This window comes from Mauremys reevesii, linkage group 2 (genome assembly GCF_016161935.1).
Source record: "Mauremys reevesii isolate NIE-2019 linkage group 2, ASM1616193v1, whole genome shotgun sequence".
NCBI lineage: Eukaryota > Metazoa > Chordata > Testudines > Geoemydidae > Mauremys > Mauremys reevesii.
In genome coordinates, this window is record NC_052624.1 from 147,464,366 (window position 1) to 147,487,275 (window position 22,910).

Here is a 22,910-nt window from a genome sequence, read left to right on the forward strand (position 1 = left end):
AGGATAGACCCGTTGAAGGGTAGAAATAGGACCTTTGGACTAATACCTTTCTCTTCACTAGGAAAAAAGTGTTCACTATTGGGACATGATCATTCCTCTCTAGTCAACATTGATGAGGCCTCATTTGGAGTACTGTGTCCAGGTTTGGGCCCCACACTGCAAGCAGGATGTGGAAAAATTGGAAAGAGTCCGGCGGAGGGCAACAAATATGATTAGGGGGCTGGAGCACATGACTTATGAGGAGAGGCTGAGGGAACTGGGATTGTTTAGTCTGCAGAAGAGAAGAATGAGGGGGGATTTGATAGCTGCTTTCAACTACCTGAAAGGGGATTCCAAAGAGGATGGAGCTAGGCTGTTCTCAGTGGTGGCAGATGACAGAACAAGGAGTAATGGTCTCAAGTTGCAGTGGGAGAAGTCTAGGTTTTGTTGCGAAAAGCCCTAGGGCAGCAAAACAGTGTTCGTTGTGTGGTAGGGCGTGCACTAATTATCACACAAGGGTGGAGAAGGTGAAAAACCAGAAAAACCTTATTTGAGCAAGTAAGAAAATCAAATCACAAATCCTGCACACACAGATGCAAGCTGTGTGTTCTGTTCTTCTACTCTTCTTCATGACTTTATTCCCCCTTCCCCCCCCCCCTCTCCCCCCTCCCATATAATACATATTAGTTAACAATTAAATCAATCAATCACACAACACAACACAAAATCATTCCTTTTCTGTTGTTGTACCTTTACTTCTTTTTTTTTCTTTTGTTTCCCTCCCCTCCTCTTTCTAAACTAAACACAAGTAGTAAAAAAAAGGGCCTATCTCTCTCTGTCTTACACTGATACACAGCACATTCACCATTCTCAATTCTGACCTGTGAGTTTAATCAATCAGAGTTTTATGATGCACACTCTGGAAACATAGCATTAACTTTGGTCCATTCAGGCCTGGTACAGAAAAGCTTCATTAATACTGTGTTTTTTCTACCCTCCTGAATTATCTAGGGATATGCCTAATGGCACCAACAGTTTGATATTAGGAAAAACTTTTTCACTAGGAGGGTGGTGAAGCATTGGAATGGGTTTACCTAGGGAGGTGGTGGAATCTCCCTCCATAGAGGTTTTTAAGGCCTGGCTTGACAAAGCCCTGGCTGGGATGATTTAATTGGGGATTGGTCCTGCTTTGAGCAGGGGGTTGGACTAGATACCTCCCAAGGTCCCTTCCAACCCTGATATTCTATGATTCTGAGGCACAGCCTGTGTTGCATGAAATTCTATCCATGCTGTTTTGTTCTAGGGCAGTGGCTCTCAACCTTTCCAGGCTACTGTACTTCCTTCAGGAGTCTGATTTGTCTTGTGTATCCCCAAGTTTCTCCTCACTTAAAAATGACTTGCTTACAAAAATCAGACATAAAAATACAAAAATTGGCACAGCGCACTATTACTGATAAATGGCTTATCTTCTCATTTTGTCTATTAAAGTCTAGTTTGTATTGACTTTGCTAGTGTTTATGTAGCCTGTTGAACTTGGCAAATATCTTGCTGAGTTGATGTATTCCCTGGAAGACCTCTGTGTACCCCTGGTTGAGAACCAGGCTTCTAGATGTATGACACCGCTTATGCCCGATCTTGGCAGGTGGATCAGAACTAGAGGTGGTTGGGGAATTTTTTTGGGTCCAGATATGCCATTTTGACAATACTGAAATTTTCTGTGAAATCAACATGATTTTGACAATTTTGTTTAGAAAAAGCTAAACCAGGGTGTGTTGATGCTTTCAACATGTTTTTTCTGGCTTTTTAGAACAAAAAGGGGCTGGGTTTTTAAATGACTCTTGAGATGCACCTTATTTTATTTTATATTTTTGTTTTAAAATTTAAGGGTCAAAACTGAAAACAAAACGTGGTTTGGAATTTGGTTTCACAAAATGTGTCCCAGTTCAGGCTGAAAAAAATCCCAATCTTGACATTTTTTGTGAGATTAAAAAACAAAAATCAGTTCTGCCTGCTCTAGTCAGAACCAAATCCTCAGATCCAAACAACCTGACTTTGCAGAAGTAGAACATTTCAGATCTGGATTGCCATTTACCCTCTGCCGCTCCTGCATTAATTGTATTACTCTTGTGAACTCCTGGACTCGTTCATATTAAGAGACAATGTTTTTGTTGGCTAATTAAAAAATGCAATTTCTGGTAAAATGATTTCAGTCTTAATTGTTGTGCAGAAGAAATGAGGGAAGGAGTTGAGAAGAGGGTTGCCAATTTTCTAATTGCACAAAACTGAAGACCCTGCCCTGCCCCTTCACTCAATTTCACTGTGCTGGGGCAGGGGGTTGGGATGTGGGAGGGGGGGTGAGGGCTCCAGGAGGGGGTGCAGGTTCTAGAGTGAGGCCAGAAATGAGGGGCTCAGGGTGCTGGAGGGGGCTTTGGGCTGGGGCACAGGGTTGGGGTGAGGGCTCCAACTGGGGGTGCAAGCTCTGGGGTGGGGCTGGGAATGAGGGGTTTGGAGCATGGAAGGTGGCTCAGGGTGGGTACAGGCTCTGGGAGGGGGATCAGGGCTGGAGTAGGGGGTTGAGGTGTGGGAGGGAGTTAGGGTGCAGGAGGGGGTTCAGGGTGCAGGCTCTGGCTGGGCAGTGCTTACCTCAGGCAGCTCCTAGTCAGCACCGCAGCAGGGCTAAGCCTTAAGTGATTTGCCCAAAATCACCCACTGAGCCAATTGTAGAGTTGGGAGATTAAATTTAGCTTTCCAGAGACTCAGTCCAGGCTTTTAACCAACCTTCCTCTTAGTGTGTTCTGCATTCCCCTGTATTAGCTGGTGAGGGGAAACCAGCCTACAACTGCTACCAGCTAGAGGACTTGCGCCTTTAGCTCACGTGGCAGAGACTTGTGCCTTCAGCACTGGAAGGTGCAAATTCAATCCCCGGTGATGATGCATGATGGCAGGTCTTACAGTGCTGTGCCCAAAAACTCTGTTCTCCATGGAAGCCTCATAACCTGGCCAAACACTGGTACTTAGAGGGCCTGATTCTCCTCTTGCTAGAGGTAAACAGTGGAGTCAAACTGGTGTGAGAGGAGACCTGACGCTCAGAGCATCTAGCCAACCCATCTGGTCTCTAAAAGGATCAGAGAATGGCAAGGTGTACGAAGCACGCAACCGCAATGAACTCTGCTCATAGCAGGGGTGGCAGAGGCTGAGTTAAAAGGCCATGAGACCTAGTGGAAAGAGCACTGGACTGGAATGCGGGAGATGTGGGTTTTGTTCCCATCTCTGCCTGTTGGGACGAGGTCAGCCTGCCCAGTGCCTCCATTTCCCCAGGTATAAAATGGGGGTAATTGCACTGACCACCTTTGTAAAATGACTTGAAGTCTCCAGCTAGAACTACCTGGACACTAAAATAGCTCCTGTCGAGTCACCGGCGTGCTCGCAAAGAAGAGATGGTGGTGAACTTCTCCATGGCAGCGCTTCTACTTTTGCCCATCTCTTAAATGATCATCCCTACCCAATGCCATTGGGTCAAAAACAACCAGGCGTGCCCTTGAGCAGCACGTCAGCCCAGCCCGAGTAAGAACAGTGCAGCAAAAGTTCAATGACTCCCTCTATTTCTGTCTGTAGAGCCCTCACCGGGCCCTGGCGGCTGCAAATGTCGTGGAGGTGGCTAAGATCCAGCCTCAGAATAACTACAGCTTTTCTCCTAAAGCCAAGCCCCTTCCAGAGCTTTGCATTCTCTCCCCCCTCAGGCACAGTTAAACAGCACAGTAATAGCTCCTTGGGTTTGACCTAAGTAACGTCCCTGGTGTCTGGGAGCTGTGAAATGTCATTATCTTTGCAGGTAATTTCCCGTTTTTCCTAGGCAGCTTTGCTCTCCCAGACAGCAGAGACCAGAGAATCAAATTAGCCCGCTTCTTATGCGCCCCTTGTCTAGGTTTTGAGAGCCTCTGCTCTAGCCTTGGGTTTCAGCCATGAGGCAGTTTGTTAGAGGAGAGAGGGTAGAGATTTGCAGTAGATGCACACTTTCACAGTATAAGCCAATTGCTAATGGGTGGAGGGGTTGAGAAGTAATGTCTCCTGTGAGTAGTAGTAGTTCCATAAGGGTCAATCTCATGGAGAACCCTGGGAACTACTGGGGATTGAGCCTGTGTGGAAAATCTGACCTATTGGGGCTGCTGCTGGCCACTGTCAGAGACTGGGGTACGGGGCTAAATGGACCTGATCAGGCCTCGTATCCTTGTTGCTGGCCAGCTATGGCTGTCTGCACTACAGCACCTATGTCGGGTTAGCCCACAGTGTAGACACAGCATATGCTGACAGGAGTTGTTCTGCCCTGTAGGATCGGCACCTCCCTTGTAAGACATTGGCAATGCCAGAGATGACTGGTACCTGCTGATACAGCAGGGGTGGGGTGCAATTTAAAGGTTCCCCCAAACAGCTTGAGTCACTTCCCCAGGCACATCCCACCTCTTACCCTCAGTAGCCCCTCCCTGCAGCTCCTAGCGGTTTGCTGCTTCTCCCCACAGCCACAACTCACCAGCTCCAGGAGCTGCAGCAACAAGGGAGGGGAGGGGGTCTGGCTGGCAAATGCTGGTCCAGAAATTGGGAGGGAGGTGGTGGTGCTGTGACCCCACATGCTCCCCCCACACATCAGCTCTGGGCTACACCAACAGAAGCTCTGGTCTACTGCCCTAGCTGTGTCTATACTGGGAGTTTTGTTGGCATAGCTGTGTCACCAAGGAGTGGCTTTTCCCACACCTCTGAGCCACACAGTGATGCTGATGCAAGCTTTTTAAGAGCTGGTCTACACCTAAAATGGCCATCAGCCAAGCTATATGGCTCAGGGCCGTCGAGGGGGCGGATTTATGACTGGGCTGGAAAGCCCTCTTCCGTCACCGTAGCACGTGTCTACACTACAGTGAAACAGCCCTACCCCTGCAACTGAGCTGGGCACGTAGACCAGCCCTAAGTGGAGAGCAGGCCTGCATCTCCCGCTCCTCAGCCTCTGTGAATTCTGTTCCCAGACTCAGCCTAGAACGCTAACAAAATCAAGCATCTAAGCCCTTCAAGCAGTCTCCATACATGATGAAAAATACCTTCAAAGCAGGGTCCTTTCCCACTGTGCCATGCCACTGCTGATTGAGGCTCCCTGTGGGAATGAGCCCTGGACATCTGGATTTAAAAGGACTAGCATCTACTGAGTGTAGGGACAATAGCGAACCATCCTTGTTACCTGGCCTGACCACTGGAGGGTGACAATAGCACCTGCTCTGTTAACGTGGATCACCGTTGGTTCCATCTTGGCTGATGCTCAAAGGGGAAGATGGCAGCTTCACTGAAGAAGCTTGCCCTCATCTAGTGCCCTAGAAGTGCTGACCACTTCCTTGACAATGGCTCTTTCATAGAGTCCTGAACTCAGACCCTAGTCATGCCGCCGTTTCCTTATGTCCAATAGGGATGATATGTGATTGCCTTTGCCAAGTGTTTTGAGAGCACTGTCTGCTGCAAACACTGCAATGTTCCTTTGAATGAGAAATCTTCCAGACATTAATATTTCAGGTGCGTTTCCGGCAAGCCTCAAGTTTCCTCTCCTTTCGTTGCAGTTGGGTTCTCTTGTTGCTAAATTGTATTGTTCTTTGGAGGATCAACAGTGTTTCCTCTTGACTGGCTTGGGTGTGAAATTGAAGGTGGGATACAGTCAGAGGATTCAGCCCTCCTGAAGGTCTGTTTCCTTCTCTTCCCAAGTGCAGAATCTGCTGCTTTTCTAGTAATTAATCTTAGGAACCAGAATCTCTGCCCAGGCAGCCTGGTGGTGCCTTGTAGGTGTGCCACAGTTCAATAACAAGTGGGCTCTGTGCCCAACACAGAGTGGAAGGGGGAGGGGGTGTGTGTACACATACCACTGCCCTCTGTGTGGAACCAGAAATGTTCAACTGTGTCATGAGCCCTATACTGCTAATGGAGATTTTCTTAACAGTGGTGCAAACAGTGTTCTGTTGTCACACGCCTTGGAACCATCTGTGTTTGGACTTGGCCCAGGCAATGTGGAAGGGGGACTTAGCTGCCTCTGCAGCACTATCCTCTCCTCCCCTCCCCTACTCCCCAGCTTCCAGATAGCCCTGTATGGTCCATGCAAGTGTAGGAGGTGGGCCATAGGGCCGGGACATCCTTCTGGGGAATATGTTGAAAAGAGAGTACGACCTGAGGCTCTGCTTAACCTCCTGGAATCCCCTGGACACTGGGGAAGCCCATTAAGGAGTGTGCCGGGGCAGCAGTGGGCAGGAGAACCCCAGGCAGCCTGACTCGGACAGAGCTGGCCTGCGAGGGAGAGGCTCCAGAGCTTGGTGTAGAGGCACTAGGTCTCCACCCAGACCGCACTGGCCTCTAGTGGATCTGAGAACTCCATGGGGGTGCCACACTGGCTGTGCCAGAGATCCTTGCTCTCCCAACAGAAGGACTAGGGGGAGCCCTCCTGAATTTGCCCCCAGGACTCCCCTCCTGTTAGTTTTTTTTATTTTTTTTTATTTTTTTGTTTGCTTGAGCCTAGGATGTTCTGGGCTAGAGTAACTTGCACTGGGGCCAGTTCTAAGCACCCAAAACCATGTGGTGAGGTCAGGATCTGTGCCTGACACCCACCATGCCATGGCCGGGGACCCACTTCTGCTTCCTCGTGACCCTAAACACCCCCTCCTTCCTGTGCAGCTCACACTATTTTCTTCCTCCTTTGCAGGCAAGTTTTGTTCCTGTATCCTCGACCCCCACTGGGGCACTGGAGGTCCTGATCACAAGAAGCATCTGAATCAGCCAATCGCATGTGGAGGTGGCAGTTCTCCCACGTGCTCCAAGGTACCAAACCCTTTCCATTGCATCTGATTTTTCAAAGACATCTAAAGATGTTTGTGGTTCTGCTAAGTCTTAAATCCCCATAGATCCTTCCTGGGATTCATTTCTCAGCATCAGCAAAACAGCTCCGTGTTTGCTCTTCTCAGGAACACCTCGCTCTTCAGAGATGCTCAACAAAGCTCTCTTTTTGTGCGCTGCCATTCCCAGCTGGCTATCTGCTGCCCTAATTAGAGAGGGGGCCAGAGCCTTTAAGCTTGAGGGCCAGATCTGAGCATTCCCAAAGTTCAGAGCACCTAACACCTGGTCGCAACTTCAGACACCGTGGGACTGAATTGAGTCTGGGATCTCTAGCACCACAGCTGTTAAGAGTGGTCCCTCAGGCCTGGTCTTTAAACATTAGATTGACCAAGCGACATTGCTCAGGGCTAGCTTTTTAAATTCACACTCTGCATGACTGAGTTAAGTCAACCTAACCCCCAGTGTAGAAGCATTTAGGGTGACCTCTAGCTGGAGAGGTGGGTTAGCTAGGTTGATGATGGAAGAGGTTTTTCCAGTGTAAGAAGTGCCTACACTACATTGTTAGGATGGCACAGACCAGGGGTACTGGCACAGGGGGAATGTGGCCCCATCATTTTTAAAACAGGGAGGGCTCTGCCCTTCCACTTCTTATTTGCTGTAAGGGTGAGCAACAGGGGAGGTTGGCAGAGAGGAGCAAGTGGGGGTGGGGCCCCAGTTTGGGCCCCAGTGGTCCCCCCACTTTTAGGGGGCTTCCATTGCTCCTGGCACAGACATACCCTAACTCTGGGTGACTCTGTTCTGAGACTAATCGCAGATAGCCAGGGGCTTATCAGACAGTGTTGAGCTCCCACCCATCCAGTCTGAATCAAACGTCCTTTCTGTGATTTGCCAAGTGCCCATAGCTGACCGGAGGGCAGGGCAGGAGTGTTCGGTTTTGTGTGATTAGAAAGTTGGCAGCCCTAATGTACACATGCTGGTCATTGATTAGAACTGAACCTGGGCCTTTTCAGCAGGGCTGATGTGGGGGGGAGCCGGTACAAATTACCGGGGCCCAGATTCATCGGCCCTGTTTAGCCGGTCTGCCCTTGCTGGGGGGCCCGAAAATTTTTTCACCAGGGCCAAACCCGCTCTCGGTGGCCCTGTATAAAGCAGATGTTGCTCCCACTTGAACAGACAGTCTCTCCTTGAGCTGGGAGATGGTAGCCGGTTGTGTAGTTGCTGGGACCAACCACTAGATGGAGGTGTGATGAGATGCCCTGAAAGTCTGATCCAAAGCCCAGCAAAATCCATGGGCGACTTTCCATTGAACTTATTGGGGTTTGGGCCAGGCCCCAGAGCCACAGTGCATGTGACTCCTTGCACTGACGTTGCATGATAGGCCTTAAGAATCTGGCACTAAAGCACGTATCCGCTTTTCCTTATAATGCTCAGAGCCCACAGGCAAGGGCAGTGCCAGGGACCCGTGTGAATAAGTTATTAATCTGCAAAAACAGGTGGGTGCTGACCTAGGCTTCAGTGCCAATGAGCCTCATTTGATCACCTGCCAATCACCTCTGTTACCAGGGAGAGTTATGATCCCACCTCTCAAACTGCAGCTGGCCAGGACATCGATATTGATCAATAGCAGGAGGGTGATGGAAACTCAATTAACTTTTAAGACTCTTTACTCCTGAGGCAACACAAAGCCATGGTCTGATCCCTACCATAGGATAAAAATTAAGCCTGCTTAATGCAAACCAGCTCAGTTCTCTAGCTGAAATCCAGAGGCAAAAGCTGCCTTTTAAACTTGATTTTTTTGTGTGCCACTTGAGACCCCTTACAGATGCCTGACTTTTCAGAGGACCAATGCTCAGCCCTTTCTAAAAGTTGGGGCCCCATGGGGGTGTGTGTGTGGAGGGGGGGATGTGGGGGTGTCTTAGGCATCTAAAATCACTAGATGGCTTTGAAAATTTAGGCCCTAGTCTTTCAGTCCAGTCACTGTCTGAAAATTTTATTCCCCCAATGACTCAAGCTGTGGGGATGGCTTTCATGGTAGGACCCTTCTTCAGAAGCTATTTGAAATTTGCCCCAGTTTCTGCTCTTGGATGAGACCTCACCTGCCTTGCTGCTTGCCCAAAGCAGATGTGCTCACTTGTGGGTTTTAATTTCTGTTGTGTTTTGCCTTGGGTGGCCCTGGGAGTTTGCGATTCTTGGAAGAGACATGCGCAGAGTATTATCACAAAGTGCGTTGCAAACCTTTGTTAAACCTCACAGTGCCCTGTGAGTCAGGGAGCTGAGGCTGGCTTTAAATGGCTTTCATCTAGCAAATTAGACAGGGTCGGAAATTGAGCCCTCAACTCCTGTGTGGGATCTAACTTGGTGATGCTAATTCACTAATTTAATTGTAGCTTGTTTCTGAGTGGCTAATGCTTGAATGCAGCCAGCTCTTGGGATGGGGGGGTGGGGTGGACTATGGGTTGTGGAGTGAGATAAAGGAGGGTTTGTGGGGGCTAATGGGGAAGCAGAGCAGGGGAGGAGAACTCCAGAGTTCTGCAACCCACTCTGACCTACTGCTGAGCTCTGGGCTGAATTCCTTATGTAACTGGTCTGTTAGAAGTACTCAGCCTGGCCAGCAGGGAACCTGCAAGGGCAGGGGTATATGGTGGTTGTGGTGGAGTGTGTGGCTGGAATGGAGACATGAGAGGACTTGGAGTTGTGTGTGGCATCATGGGAGGGTCCTACCACCCCCTGGTATTCAAAAATCCTAAGGCAAGACCCTTGAAATCATGAGATCATTAGAAGCAATTGAGATCTGTTTTTAATGTGCTTTCTCTCGTTCTGAGCTTTTAGAGAATGCTTGAGTTTTGTTTGCAAGCTTGTCTCCATAACAACAAGGCCTAGAAATTTTTTTTAAAATGAAAGCTGAGGTTCTTGCAGAATCACATGGCTCCAGGAGACGGGGCTTTAAGAAAAATCCCCGAATAGCAGAGGGCTTGTGAGAAAGCAGTAGTTCTGGGTTCGGGAGATGGGGAAGCTCTCTTCTATGGCAATGAACATTGGAAAGCTGCAGTGCTGCTAAGGGTTACCTGGATCACACCTATACTAGGTGTTTGTCTGAGCTAGAGATGTCAAGCTAAGCTCTCGACTTCCTAGAACTATTGGTGAGGGGAATGTGGGTTGAAGGATATGCTAGGATTGGGGTGTCTAGTCAGGCCCTGCTAATGACCATAGGTGCCAACTCTGGGGGTGCTCTGGGGCTGGAGCACCCACAGGGAAAAATTGGTGGGTGCTCTGCACCCACCAGCAGCTCCCCACCCCCCAGCTCGCCTCCTCTTCGCCTCCTCCCCTGAGTGTGCCGCCGAGTCCTGCTTCTCCCCCCTCCCTCCCTGCGCCACAAAACAGCTGTTTCGCACAGCAAGCGGTGGGAGGGAGTGGGAGAAGGAGGAACACGGCATGCTTGAGGAAGAGGCGGGGCTGGGGCAGGGATTTGGGGAGGGGCCCAATGGGGACAGGGATGAGCACTCACCGGCACCAAGGAAAGTTGGTGCCTGTGCTAATGACCGAGATTTGGGTTGTGGTGGATAATCAGCTGAGCAAGAGCTCCCAAATGCGATGATAGTAGCCTTTTAAGTTTTTGGTTATGAGATTTGTTGGCTGAATAAACAATGAAATCTGGAGTAGGAGTAGATAGGATTCCAGTCCCGAGTGACTAATACAAAGGGAATAGCCTGTGTCCTGTCCTGGTGTCAACAGCTCAAGGAGGATGTCGATAAATCAGAGAGGGGTCAAAAACAGCCATGCAAATGATTAAAGGATTGGCGCAAACCTGATTTCTAGTGACTAGTGCCTGAAGTCTCTTTAGCTTAACAGAGAGAAGGTTAAAGGGTTGCTTGATCTGTTTAAGTACCTACATGGGGAATAAATATTTCATAATCAGCTCTGCAGTCTAGCAGACAAAGGTATAACAAGATCCAATGGCTGGTAGATGAAGTTAGATACATTCAGACTGGAAATAGGTGCACCTATTTTTTTAAACTATTTATTTAGGAAGCTTGAACAAGTTTACAAATCCCCGCAAATATCAAATAAAAGGATCATTACAACAGTCTTTGTTTTAAAGATGCATTTTAGACACAAATATGGTCGTCAGATCTTTCTGTTTAACAGGGTGTTACCATATTGGAGCAATGTTGTCGCTAGTGATTTTATTTAGCTGAGTGAAATCTTGATATACACTTTTAACAGTCCAGGTGGGTCTGAAAAATGTTAGGCTTAAAAAAGAAAAAAAACAAAACCCCCCAAACAAAACAAATAAAAATTGGACAGGTATCCTGGTTCTTCGGCAGGTGAATGTACTTTGTCTGTGAACCGAATAAAAGGGAACCAAATATCTAAGTATCTACCTGTCCTCTGTCTACTTTGCTTGGTATGTAAATGGTGTGTTAACTTTACATAATTTCCCATAATTTTTTGAGCTATTTCTCAATGGTTGGGCTCTTCCCCCCCAATGAGAGGCTACCAGTACCTGAGCAGCTACCAATGGGTGAGAGATTAATTCTTCGTTTCCTGTTGTAAGGCCTTTTTTACCAGGAAGACCCATCCTTTGGTAATAAAATCCAACAATTTGTGCTCTCTGATTACAGATTGCATTCCAATACTCTAACTGGACATGTCCACCGTATATGCATACAATCTCCCCTCTCAGCACAACTTATCCCCCATTCAGCCTCTCTGGTTTTTAACTTATCTGGTACAAGGTACCATTTGAAACTGTATCGTTTAAGAAATGTTTTTATTGTGCTTTAGACTGAGGTTGCTAGTCCTTTTTTTGGTAGCTCAAACCCCCATTCCTCTGCTTCCTTTTCCCCCAGGGTGTGTTATATGGATGCTTTTTAATTAGGGAAGCTGTCAATCCTTGCAGACCAACTTTTTTCCTAAATGACCAGGTACTGTTTCTATTAAAGTGAGCTTTCTGTGGAGCAGGTTTCTGGGAAGTTGAGGAACATAATGCCTGACTTGAAAGTACTGGTACCAGGGGATGGTGGGCCAGGTCAAGTTAGTTTTGATCTGTTAGAAAAGTTTCTTTACTGAATAGCTGGCAATAAGGTGTAAATTTTAACAGGGAGGGTTATCAAGCACTGGAACAATTGACCAAGTGTTGCAGTGACTTCTCCATCACGATCAGTCTTTACATTCAGATTGAACTACTAAAGCATCTCTCTTAGAAAAAATCCACTCAGGAATTAACAGGGCCACCCAGAGGATTCAGGGGGCCTGGGGCAAAGCAATTTTGTGGGCCCCTTCCATAAAAAAATTGCAATACTACACAATACTATATTCTTGTGGGGGCCCCTGTGGGGCCCGGGGCAAACTGCCCCACTTGCTCCCCCCACGGGCAGTCCTGGGAAATATAAACCTTCCGCATCTCAGCACAAACCCAGTTTTGAGAGAATTTCTTTATAAGGTATCACTGGTTCTCAGCCTCAGCTAGTGCTAAAAGGCACTAAAGCTCATTAAAAGGGTTGGACAAATATTTTCCATCAACTTTTTTGGATCGAAAACTAGGGGGTTTTAAAAAGCAGAAAAATCACGGACAACGTCTGATTTCCTTCAAAATTGGTTGGTTTTTATTGAAAATTTGAAATTAGTCTGCCAAAACCTGAATATGGTTTGGGGTTTCAGAAGTGTGTGGCCAAATATTTGCTGCTTGCTGTGTTTGATTGTTTAAAGAAACAATAAAAAATTCTGATTAAAAAAAATCCAAAACTTCTGAACCACCTCAGCTTGTGACCAAACACCTGAGCCCATCCAGTCAGAGATTTTTCCAGGTTTCTAATACTCTGCTGGCTTCCTTGACTCATATCTGTCTCCATAACTTTGGGTTCATTTAGGTTAGAACATAAGAACAGCCATACTGGGTCAAACCAAAGGTCCATCCAGCCCAGTATCCTGTCTACCAACAATGGCCAATGCCAAGTGCCCCAGAGGGAGTGAACCTAACAGGTAATGATCAAGTGATCTCTCTCCTGCCATCCATCTCCACCCTCTGACAAACAGAGGCTAGGGACACAATTCCTTACCCATCCTGGCTAATAGCCATTAATGGACTTAACCTCCATGCATTTATCTGTTTCCTAGAGACTGGCTCCATGGGGTCCCTCACAAACTGGAGACGGTTACTGTGGGTTTGTCTTTAGTATAGCTTATGTACATATTCCTCAAACTGAGCATTTGAACTTGTTCCAGATTCTGGAACGAGCCTATGCTGTGAAAACTGAAATGCTCAAAATAGCACATCCATGTAAATGGACACAGGGTGCTTAAATTAACCCAGGGGTTCTCAAACTGGGGGTCAGGACCCCTCAGGGGGTCACAAGGTTATTATTGGGGGTTGCGAGCTGTCAGCCTCCACCTCAAACCCCGCTTTGCCTCCAGCACTCATAATAGTGTTAAATATATAAAAAAGTGGTTTTTAATTTATAAGGGGGGAGGGTCACACTCAGATTTGCTATGTGAAAGGGGTCACCAGTACAAAAGTTTGAGAACCACTGAATTAACCCCTCTGAAGCCTCAGGGAATTCATGGGAGTGGGGGGTATCCCTTGGTAGGGTTGGGAAGGATATTGCTCTTCTCATGTGATCCCTCCCCCAGTGGCTAACTTTAAATGAAGCTACCCTCCCCTGACATGAATCTCCCTATGGCACTGAAATTAAATATAGACTCAAATGCCAAATTATAGAAGTGAAAGGGATGGTAGCCCTAATGGAAAAGCTAACAGCTTGGCTCTTCTGCAAGCCTCAAACTGCTGAATGAGCTTTAGGTTTGGGAGGCACAGCCTTCCCTACCAGCCTGGCCCCCTCAATCCCTGACCCACGCTGCTCCTTGTCCCCTCACCATCCCCCAGAGATCCCCCCGCAAAGAGCTCCAGTGGGGCCTGAGCTCCCTCCACTCAGCCTACAGCTCGCAGCCCTGCCCCCTTACCACATGACCGAGTGGGGAGGAGCTCAGGCCCCTCCAGAGCCACGGTGCAGCGCTGTCCAGGGACGCTCCTGGATGAGCTGAGGCTCCGGGAGAGGGGTGGAGGCAGGGTTGGGCCGGGGCTGGGGAGGGAGCCTCAGCCATTCTCATGGGGGTCCTTGCGGAGCCCAGGGCCTGAGGCAAATTACCCCACTTGCCGCCCCCTCTGGGTGGCTCTGGGAATTAATCCAGGGAAGTTCTCTGGCCTGTGCCAGGAGGTCAGACTAGATGATCACTGGGGTCTTTTCTGGCCTTGGAATCTATGAAGAGAAACACTTTGCTGTCTTTAGATCTGGTACCTGGAGGAGAAAACTCCTTCAGCAGCTGGCTTCTTTGTTTCGTTCTTACAGTAGAATCCACAATCTCCTAAAGGCAGGATGAGACAGAGGCTTGAGACTATGGTGTTAAACTAGATAACAGCTGTCTGTTTTCTGGGCACCTTAAGGCTTCAATTTCCTCTGTGCCTCAGTTTGCTGCCTGTACAGCAGGGCTGAGATCACTGCCTTGCTGGTGTGAGGGTCCGTACGCTAACACTCGTGCAGTGCTGAGGTACTGTCGAAGTAACATACTGGCTATTCATTGGAGGTATCTATTCAGTGTTGGAGGGAGGGATGGTCCCAGGTTGGGGCTTGATGCAGGAATTGGTGGCTGAAATCCTCTGGCCTGTATCAGACTAGATCATGGGAGGGCAAGCTACAGCCTGTGGGCCGCATCCAGCCCTTCAGATGTTTTAATCTGGCCCTTGAGCTCCTGCCAGGGAGTGGGGTCTGGAGCTTGCGGTGCTCCAACCAGGGAGCAGGGTCAGGGGCTTGCCCTGCTCCGCACATGTCACGGCTCTGCATGGCTCTCGGAAGCAGCAGCATGTCCCCCTTCTGGCTCCTACACACAAAGGAACTATGGCCAATGGGAGCTGCATAAGAACATAATGGCCGTACCGGGTCAGACCAAAGGTCCATCTAGCCCACTATCTGTCTACCGACAGTGGCCAATGCCAGGTGCCCCAGAGGGAGTGAACCTAACAGGCAATGATCAAGTGATCTCTCTACTGCCATCCATCTCCATCCTCTGCCGAACAGAGGCTAGGGACACCATTCTTACCCATCCTGGCTAATAGCCATTTATGGACTTAGCCACCATGAATTTATCCAGTTCTCTTTTAAACATTGTTATAGTCCTAGCCGTCACAACCTCCTCAAGTAAGGAGTTCCACAAGTTGACTGTGCCCTGTGTGAAGAAGAACTTCCTTTTATTTGTTTTAAACCTGCTGCCTATTAAACCTGCTGCAGGAGCAGTGCCTGTGGATGGAGCAGGGTGCAGAGATGCCTGTGGATGGAGCAGGGTGCAGAGATGCCTGGCCGTGCTTCTGCGTAGGAGCCCGAGGAGGGGGACATGCAGCTGCTTCTGGGAGTTTCTTTGAGGTAACCACTGCCTGGAGCCTACACCCCTGACCCCTTTCTGCACCCCAACCCTGATTCCCCTCCTGCCCTCTGAAACCCTCGGTTCCAGCCAGGAGCACCCTCCTGCACCTCCAACTCCTCATCCTCAGTCCCACCACAGAGCCTGCACCCCACCCAGAGCCCTCATGCCCCACCCCCCGCCAGCCCAACCCTCAATTTTGTGAGCATTCAGGGCCCACCATACAATTTCCATACCCAGATGTGGCCCTCAGGTCCACCTCTGGGCTAGATGATCACAATGGTCCTTTCCTGGCCTTAGTCTGGGAAACTTACCCTGGGCACAAACCCTAGCCAGCTCCCTATAAGATCTGAACAGTTCTATAGCCTCTATCATCTGCTGAACCTGGATGAAGTCTGCTCTGGTCTCCTGTGCTGCTACCCTGCATCCTTGCATGCAGCATCTTGTCCAGCAGAGCAGCTGGGCTAAGCCGTTCCCCTCCCTCAGGGTCCTCTACTACCACTGGTGTGAGTGGCGAACAGCAAAACCGAACGGCAAGCCTAATCTCTCGCCAGTGGAAGCCATCCTCTGCTGTGGACCCCTGGGACTTTCAATCTCGTGATTGTCTGGAATGTAGGGGAGGGGGTTGGATTGGAGCATTGTCTACTTTAACCCAGCACTGAGGGGACCAAGCAGCATTTGGGTAGGGTACCACGCTGATGCAAGGGGATGAGGGATGTGGGGTAGGTGAGTGGTTTCCTCTTCGCTCACAGCCCCTGCCAGGTCGCCGAGTGCCTGGGGAGTGGGTGCCTGGGAATAACCAGGACTATCTGGTGAGATCTCCCTGTATTTGCCTCTTTTCTACCCCTGCTCTTCGACATTGTCAGCGGGTAGGCAGCTGATCAGTCACAGGGTGGGGCTGGGTCAACCCCCCCATTTAAAGGGCCAGCCCCCCTATACTGCTGACGTCCTGTGATATGTCCATCCTCCCCTTTGCAGCCCTGGTCCCTCTTACTCAGCCATATCCCTGCCCTCCACTCTCCTTCCTGTGCACCTGGTTTCTTGGCCCTGCTCCTAAAAACAACCCTCCTCTCCTGCCTGCCTGGGATTAATGTACCTGTCTTCTGCTGAGGGCTAAAGGGAGCATGCACCCACTGTTAACTCCCATATCTACCTAGGGTATGGATCTGGCCCTGTCTTCACGGTCTCTGGACACCTCCTGCTCTCTCACGCACGTCTCCTCGGTGAGGTGAGGCACGGTGTATGATCATCCCTGTCCTACAGTTCAACTGCGGAGATACTTGGCGACTTGCTCAAGGCCACATGAAGTCTGTGGCGGGGCTGGGATTTGAACCCATATCTCTGTAGCACCCTAGCCACCGAGCCATCCATCCTGTCTGTCTTGATGTGGGGGGTAGCGTGGCACTAGCAGATGCTGCTCTGCCCTGAAAACAGGATCATAAACGCATGGGAATGGCCAGGCGCACCCCCTTTCACTCTCTAGTGTGGAGGAAGGCTTGAAATGGCTTCCATTGTGTTACCTGGCCAGAGGTGGGCCCTAGAGAGCAATGGGAGATGTTCCCTTCCCTCCCACCCACCATGAGTTGCTTTGCTGCTTTTCTCCAGGCAAGGCAGGACCCTGTCTCTCATCCCTCGCTTTGAAGTCAGCCAAGCGGTCAGCACGCTCCAGACAGCTTTGTCCCTGCGTGTCCAGCCACTGGAGGGAAGGACACTGCAGGGCATAGATTGGAGGGTGGGGAGTGGATCAGAATGGCCAGACACAAACCCTGGGCTCAGCAGTGCAGCCTTTTCCATGTTAGTGTAACCAGAGCAGATAGAAAATATCCTACCTGGAAAAAGGCTGGCTGAACATGCATTCACAATCTCCTCCTGCCTGCGAGCCATCTGCTCACCCCGCCATCCTTGCTTTGCCTCTATGTTCTTCGGTAGCTTCCTGCTCCCATCCATGGGACTGCAAGGTGGCCTGACCCATCATTCAGCCAGGATCTGCTGTGTTTAAGCCAAAGTCTGTGCCACGTTTTCCAGGTCATCCTGCCTCAGTTTCCCCATCCATGAAAGGGGAATAGATCTTGCTTCTGTCTCAGGGGAGGGAAGGAGGAAGAGCTAGTTCAGGTGTCAAACATGTGTTCTGCTTGATGGGCACAGCCAGACTCTGCAGGACCTTCGCTTTTCTCCCCACCTCCCCTTTTCCTTTAAATGACCGTTTCTAGTGTCACGGTCATGGACTAGACTCGGCTTTGCCTTCCTGAGTCTGCAGCCAGCTTGAAATGCTGGCTTGCACAGGTGGGAATGCCCACGGCCGGATTCCTCTCCCTGGAGAGCCACGTGAAATGGAAACACCACTTGTGACCATTGTATTGCTGATCATGTTAGCAGAGGGGAAGGGAGTGGGAATTGCTGGGGAGCGGGTGGTAAGGAGAGAGGATGGGGAAGGGAGACACAGGGCAGAGGGTCGTACATTTCCACTGAGCTGCACTGAAGGTGACCGTGAGGTGCTTGATACCTAATAGTAACTAGGGGGTGAATTACAGCGTAGCTTTGTGCTAACTTCCTTGGGCATTCTGCTGGGGATGGAGGGGGCAGAGTGTGGAGTCCTAAATGTATGTCCCACCTCATCACTAAAAGTGAAATCCTTCCTCTATCCCTGCATGAACTTGGTCCCCTTTAGCTAATGGATTGTTGGCCAAGTGGTATAACTGGAGCGCTGTGACCTCATGGGATCATTACAATGACAGCTGGGAAAGGACCATAGGGTCAGCTAACTCCATCCTGCTGTCAGGGGTCGGCCTGCTCCCTATGGGATATTCCCTAGGGCTTTGTCCTGCAGTGATCCAACCAACAAGGCTTCCGCCCCTTCGCTTGGGCGAATCCTCTCCCCTAGGAGATGCTGCACTTGAGAAGCTTGGCTGGATGCTCCGTCTAGGTTTCCCTTCATTTAATTTTCTACCTCCCTTTGTATAACTCTAAATTCCTCTTCCTTCTCTATAGTGGCCCCCTCCCTCTGCTGGAGGATGGTTGTAGGATCCCCACTGTAGGCATTGCTCAGCTGACCCAAAGCCTGGCCCTGGTGCACCCACCCTACCCCATTGGAGTTGGTATTGTGAGGCTTTGGCGCAGGTGGTGGAGCAGAGATCAGGGCACAGAACAAGGACAGCATGATACCAAAGGGCTCGGCTTGAACCCTGGCATGATCCCCCTGCACATGGCGCTATGCCCAGGTGCATTCGGCCCAGCGAGATTTGTGGGGCGGAGGTTAGAATGGACCCTGCTAGTTCTTGTCCTGTTTTCTCGTGGGCTGAGTACAGCTGCCCAGGCTTGTGAGAGTCCCTTCTCTAGTTCTGCCAGAGGCAGGGCTCTCCTGGGTAAGGCTGGGGTGCAGGAGGGAATGTGACGTGGGGGGTAACTTGCCCACCAGGGCCTGCGTTGGTCCTGCTCTTGGGATGAGCAGATCTAGCTGTCCATGGGGTGTCCTTTTTGGCCGTACTAGCTGCGCTGATAATCCCCCTCCACCCAGGCTGTAAATATCTGAGAACAAAGGCTCAGTGCTCCTTTCCCTTCCATCAATGTGCCAGTGCAGGGATCTCAGCAGCCAGTGAGCTCAGAATCGGGCCCAGGGTGGAAGGTGTGGGTGGGCTGAAATCCTAGCACCGCTCTGCAGTTAGATGGCTGTGGGACTCCTCCCACTGCTTGTGTCTTTTCCCCTGGGCTAGCATCCACCTGGGGAGTGAGTGGGGTAATTTTATCCCTCTAGTGCCTCCGGGCCATTTATCCATGGAGCTGAGCTCACTCCAGATGCTGCTGTCCTGGATGAGAGGAGTTGCTGCTGGGGACAGAGCATGGGCGAAGCCGGCGCTATAGTCTCCCCTCCCACTTCCCCCGTCCTGTGGGGATAAACCGAATTCAATCCAGCACCTTCCCAAACGCTCCATTCTCCATCGACCTGCCCCCCGCCCCCACATGCTTAGCTCAGGCTGAACAGCCGCTGTGCAATTCTTGTTCCTTGGTCTGTCCCTGTGTGGCCGATTTCCCCGCCGTACCCACACGCAGCGGCGGTAGGTGTGAGTAAAAGCTGCCTGACCGCATACCCCGCCAACACAAGCCATACAAAGCACAAGAACAGGCAGCTACATTGTTTAATGCCCTTCCTGGCTTCCCTTTTTCAACCACTCTTCCTGCGGTCCTGCCACCTGTTAGCTGATCTGGGTGAAACTCCGGCTGGCCAGGCCACGTAAGGAGGATTAGCTCTTTGCGTGTTTAACACTGGCCTGGAGCTGAGGCCTTCTTCGTGCATGTGGGGTGGGGGTGTGGGGGGAGTGCACTTGTTTGTATTACAGTAGCAGCTAGCAGTGCTCTGATCCTGGAGCAGGGCCCCGTTGCACTAGGGTTACAGTCCAAGTATAGCGCAAGAGACGACAGGTGCGTGTAGCCAGGGAAAGCTCAAGGAAACACGGTGAGGCTGGGCAGTAGGATAAGCAGTGGGCTCAGCACAACAGCTGCCCACGGCTGAGATTTTTTTTGCAGGCCTTGTGTCCCCTCAGACCCGGGCCTAGAAGAACCCAAGAAGCAGGGAATGACGGGGAGGGCGGGACAGGACTTTGTAACCTTTCCTCTGCAGACACTCGAGTAAACCCTTTGCTGTGGGAACCACGCACCCAGGCCATCTGGTCTCCCCAGTGCTCTTGTGGCAAACCAGCAGCCACTGTTCCCTCGGGGGCTAGCAAGACCCTTCCCCCAGCTCTGTTTCAAATCGGGGGCTCAACGCGGCCTTAACAGTGGTGCTGCCACTTGCTCCTCCGTAATAATGCCTCGCTCTCCTGTAGTGCTTCTCCTCTTGAATTATTTTCACAACTGCAGCGCCTTGGATGCCTGGCTAGGGAGCAGGATCTGGATGCGCTTTGCAAAGGCGGTCAGACTCCTCCTTGTTTTACAGATGGGGAGGGGGGCAGCTTGAGGCACCCAGAGGTGCAGTGACTTGCCCAAGGTCACCCAGTATGCCAGTGGCAGAGCCGGGAGTTAAACCCAGGTCTCCTGAATCCTATCTGGTCCCTTTCCACTCTGAGGAGTGAGGTGAAGCATTCACCCATGCTCCACCCTTCCCCCCCCTTACCCCCCCCCCGGCACCCTGGTAGCTTCACCAACTCTGCAGCCTTCTATGCTGCCCCCTGTGTTTCCACTATTTTCAGCCTTAAGGGAGGAGGGGTTCACCCCTCTGCTGACACAGGAAAGGCAGTTTGCACCTTCACAATGCAGGGGCTGGCTCACCCAGGGCAGCCCTATGCTGGGCCTCTGCTTCAAAGCTCCCTACGGGGCTTCACAAGAGCGCAGAATAGCCAGGCTATAAGAATACCCCACCCTACCCTGTGCGGGGCTCCTGGGGCAGAGCTGGGCATGCGGGGGGCACGGTCTCTCGGTTAGGGTCATTTCCCAGGGCTGCCATGACCTGCACTCCCTTCATGGGGGGGCCATATCCTAATGATGCAGCGTGAAAAGCAAACACGCCAGTGCTGGCCGGGTGCTGAGTTGAGTTACCAGAGTTCAGCCCTTTTAAGGCCACAATTTCTGCCCATGCCCAACCCTGCTCTGCTGGGAGCCAAAGGCTGCTGTGTGTTGTTTCTTTCCTGGGTCTGGCTGATTGCTGGAGCTGGGGTGATCTCCAGCATGATTCATCATTGCAGAGCTGTCTGCGCGCAGCAGGCATTTATCTCCCATAACGTGTGGCTGAATCTCCGGCCATGGGAGGGCTTGTATGTGCGGAGACAGGTCTCATTAGTGAGAGACAAGCTGAGAATTTATTTCTTCCTTTTTCTCTGTGGCTTTGGCCAGAGCTGCCTGGGAATGAAAGGCTGGCCCAATCCCAGGGCTTGAATTCAGCCGCTCTCTCATTACGACTCTCAATTGACTCCTGACCCATCCACACACAGTGTTCTCAGTCTGCCTGTATGTAAATTGTTTACATCTCGACAGAGGCACTGGTGAGGCAGAGGGGAGAGGTTAATTGAGCAGAAATATTAATCGCTAGTTTGAATCTTCTCTGTACCGAGGGCCCCTTCCCACTCCCATAACAGGCAGTGGGAGTTGATCAAGTCCAACTTTGTCTACACAGAAACTTGACCCGTTTAGTTAAACTGGTGTAGCTGCTGGTGGGAGGCTCTTAAACTGGTTTGGGACTGACTTGCTTTGAGCTGGGAAGCCCTGGGGTAGGCAACTTGCTAGATTCCTAAATCGCTGATTCAATTTCTGCCTTGGGCCTAGAAGCTGAACAACCATCAGATGCTCTTAGCTGAGACGAATTTTTGCCAGTTCTCAGCCTTTGTCACATTGGGCAGGTCCAGAGTCAGGCAAGCCCCCACTGCAGTTGGCAGTAACTTCATAGAATATCAGGGTTGGAAGGGACCTCAGGAGGTATCTAGTCCAACCCCCTGCTCAAAGCAGGACCAACAGCAACTAAATCATCCCAGCCAGGGCTTTGTCAAGCCTGCTCTTAAAAACCTCTAAGGAAGGAGATTCCACCACCTCTCTAGGTAACACATTCCAGTGCTTCACCTCCCTCCTAGTGAAATAGTGTTCCCTGATATCCAACCTAGACCTCCCCCACTGCAACTTGAGACCATTGCTCCTTGTTCTGTCATCTGCCACCACTGAGAACTTGCTCCAGTCTCAGCAAGGAGACCAAGGATGAATGGGGCCTGGAGACCGAGTGGCTTTCTCTCCGTTAGTGGCATGGTCTCTTGTTCGGCGCTGGAAGGGAAGATGCACCAGAAGCTTGCCCTGCTGCTGTGGGAGCCAAGGTTTCAGAGCTGCCACTTAGTGGGAGGCTGGGTATGGCACTGGCACTCCGGAGATGTGAGTTCTAGCCCTGGCACTGCCTTGGACACATCTCTGGGCCTCTGCTTCTCTCACTTTTGTCTATTTCAATTGTAAATAGATTCCTGGCAGGCACTGGCTCTGACTGTGTAGCTAGGGTGGCTAGATAGCAAGTGTAAAAGATGGGGACAGGGGGTGGGGGATAATAGGTGCCTATATCAGAAAAAGCCCCCAAAATCAGAACTGTCCCTATAACATCAGGACATCTGGTCACCCCATGTGCAGCACCCAACACAATGGGGCCAGGTCTCAGCTGGGATGGCTAGCTGCCACCTCCAATGCAATCACCTGGCACTTTCCCCACCACAAAATTCACACTGTGGTGTTTAAAATCTCCAGCACTGAAATTACACTGGGGTATTTTTTGTTTCATGCATGTATCTACTACCGTGATGAGGAGTATGGCTATAAACACCTTGACCTTGCCACGGTGTGGTAGAAAGAGACTTCTCAAGACACAGCTGCGGCCTCCGAGTGCTTGTGGCTGATTTTAAAGGGATGGGAATGGTATCCAGTCCCCTGACAAGGCCTTTTATTTGCTTTGGTTCTGGCTGCAGCAACGTCGCTGTCCTGTTCTGCGGCCGGGGAAGCGTCGCCAGCTGCGAGCGTCTGACTCAGCAAAAAGCAGGTACGGTATTGGGGGTTTGACAATGTCAAATTAAATTTCCTTAGGCAAATACAGTATGCAGCAAAATCAAGTGAAGTGCAGGGAGAAATTGAATTAGCTAATTCGGTTAAGGCTGGGTGCCGGGTGTAAGATAGAGGACGGGCAGCGAGGTGGCAGGGACAGGGTGCATGGTCCA

The 22,910-nt window shown here is 50.5% G+C and overlaps 1 long non-coding RNA gene across 3 annotated transcripts in view; it reads left to right on the top strand.

Annotated features, from left to right (window-relative positions):
* Positions 1–22,910, top strand: part of LOC120398340 — a 37,520-nt gene that overhangs the window by 5,226 nt on the left and 9,384 nt on the right. Inside the window, exons 2-4 of one of the 3 annotated variants that reach the window (XR_005594328.1) lie at positions 6,701–6,816; positions 15,114–15,245; positions 22,665–22,735. This is a non-coding gene — a long non-coding RNA (uncharacterized LOC120398340). Of the gene's footprint in view, positions 1–6,700; positions 6,817–15,113; positions 15,246–16,400; positions 17,686–22,664; positions 22,736–22,910 lie in introns of those variants that run through there. The other 2 variants (XR_005594327.1, XR_005594329.1) reach the window with 2 other exon arrangements.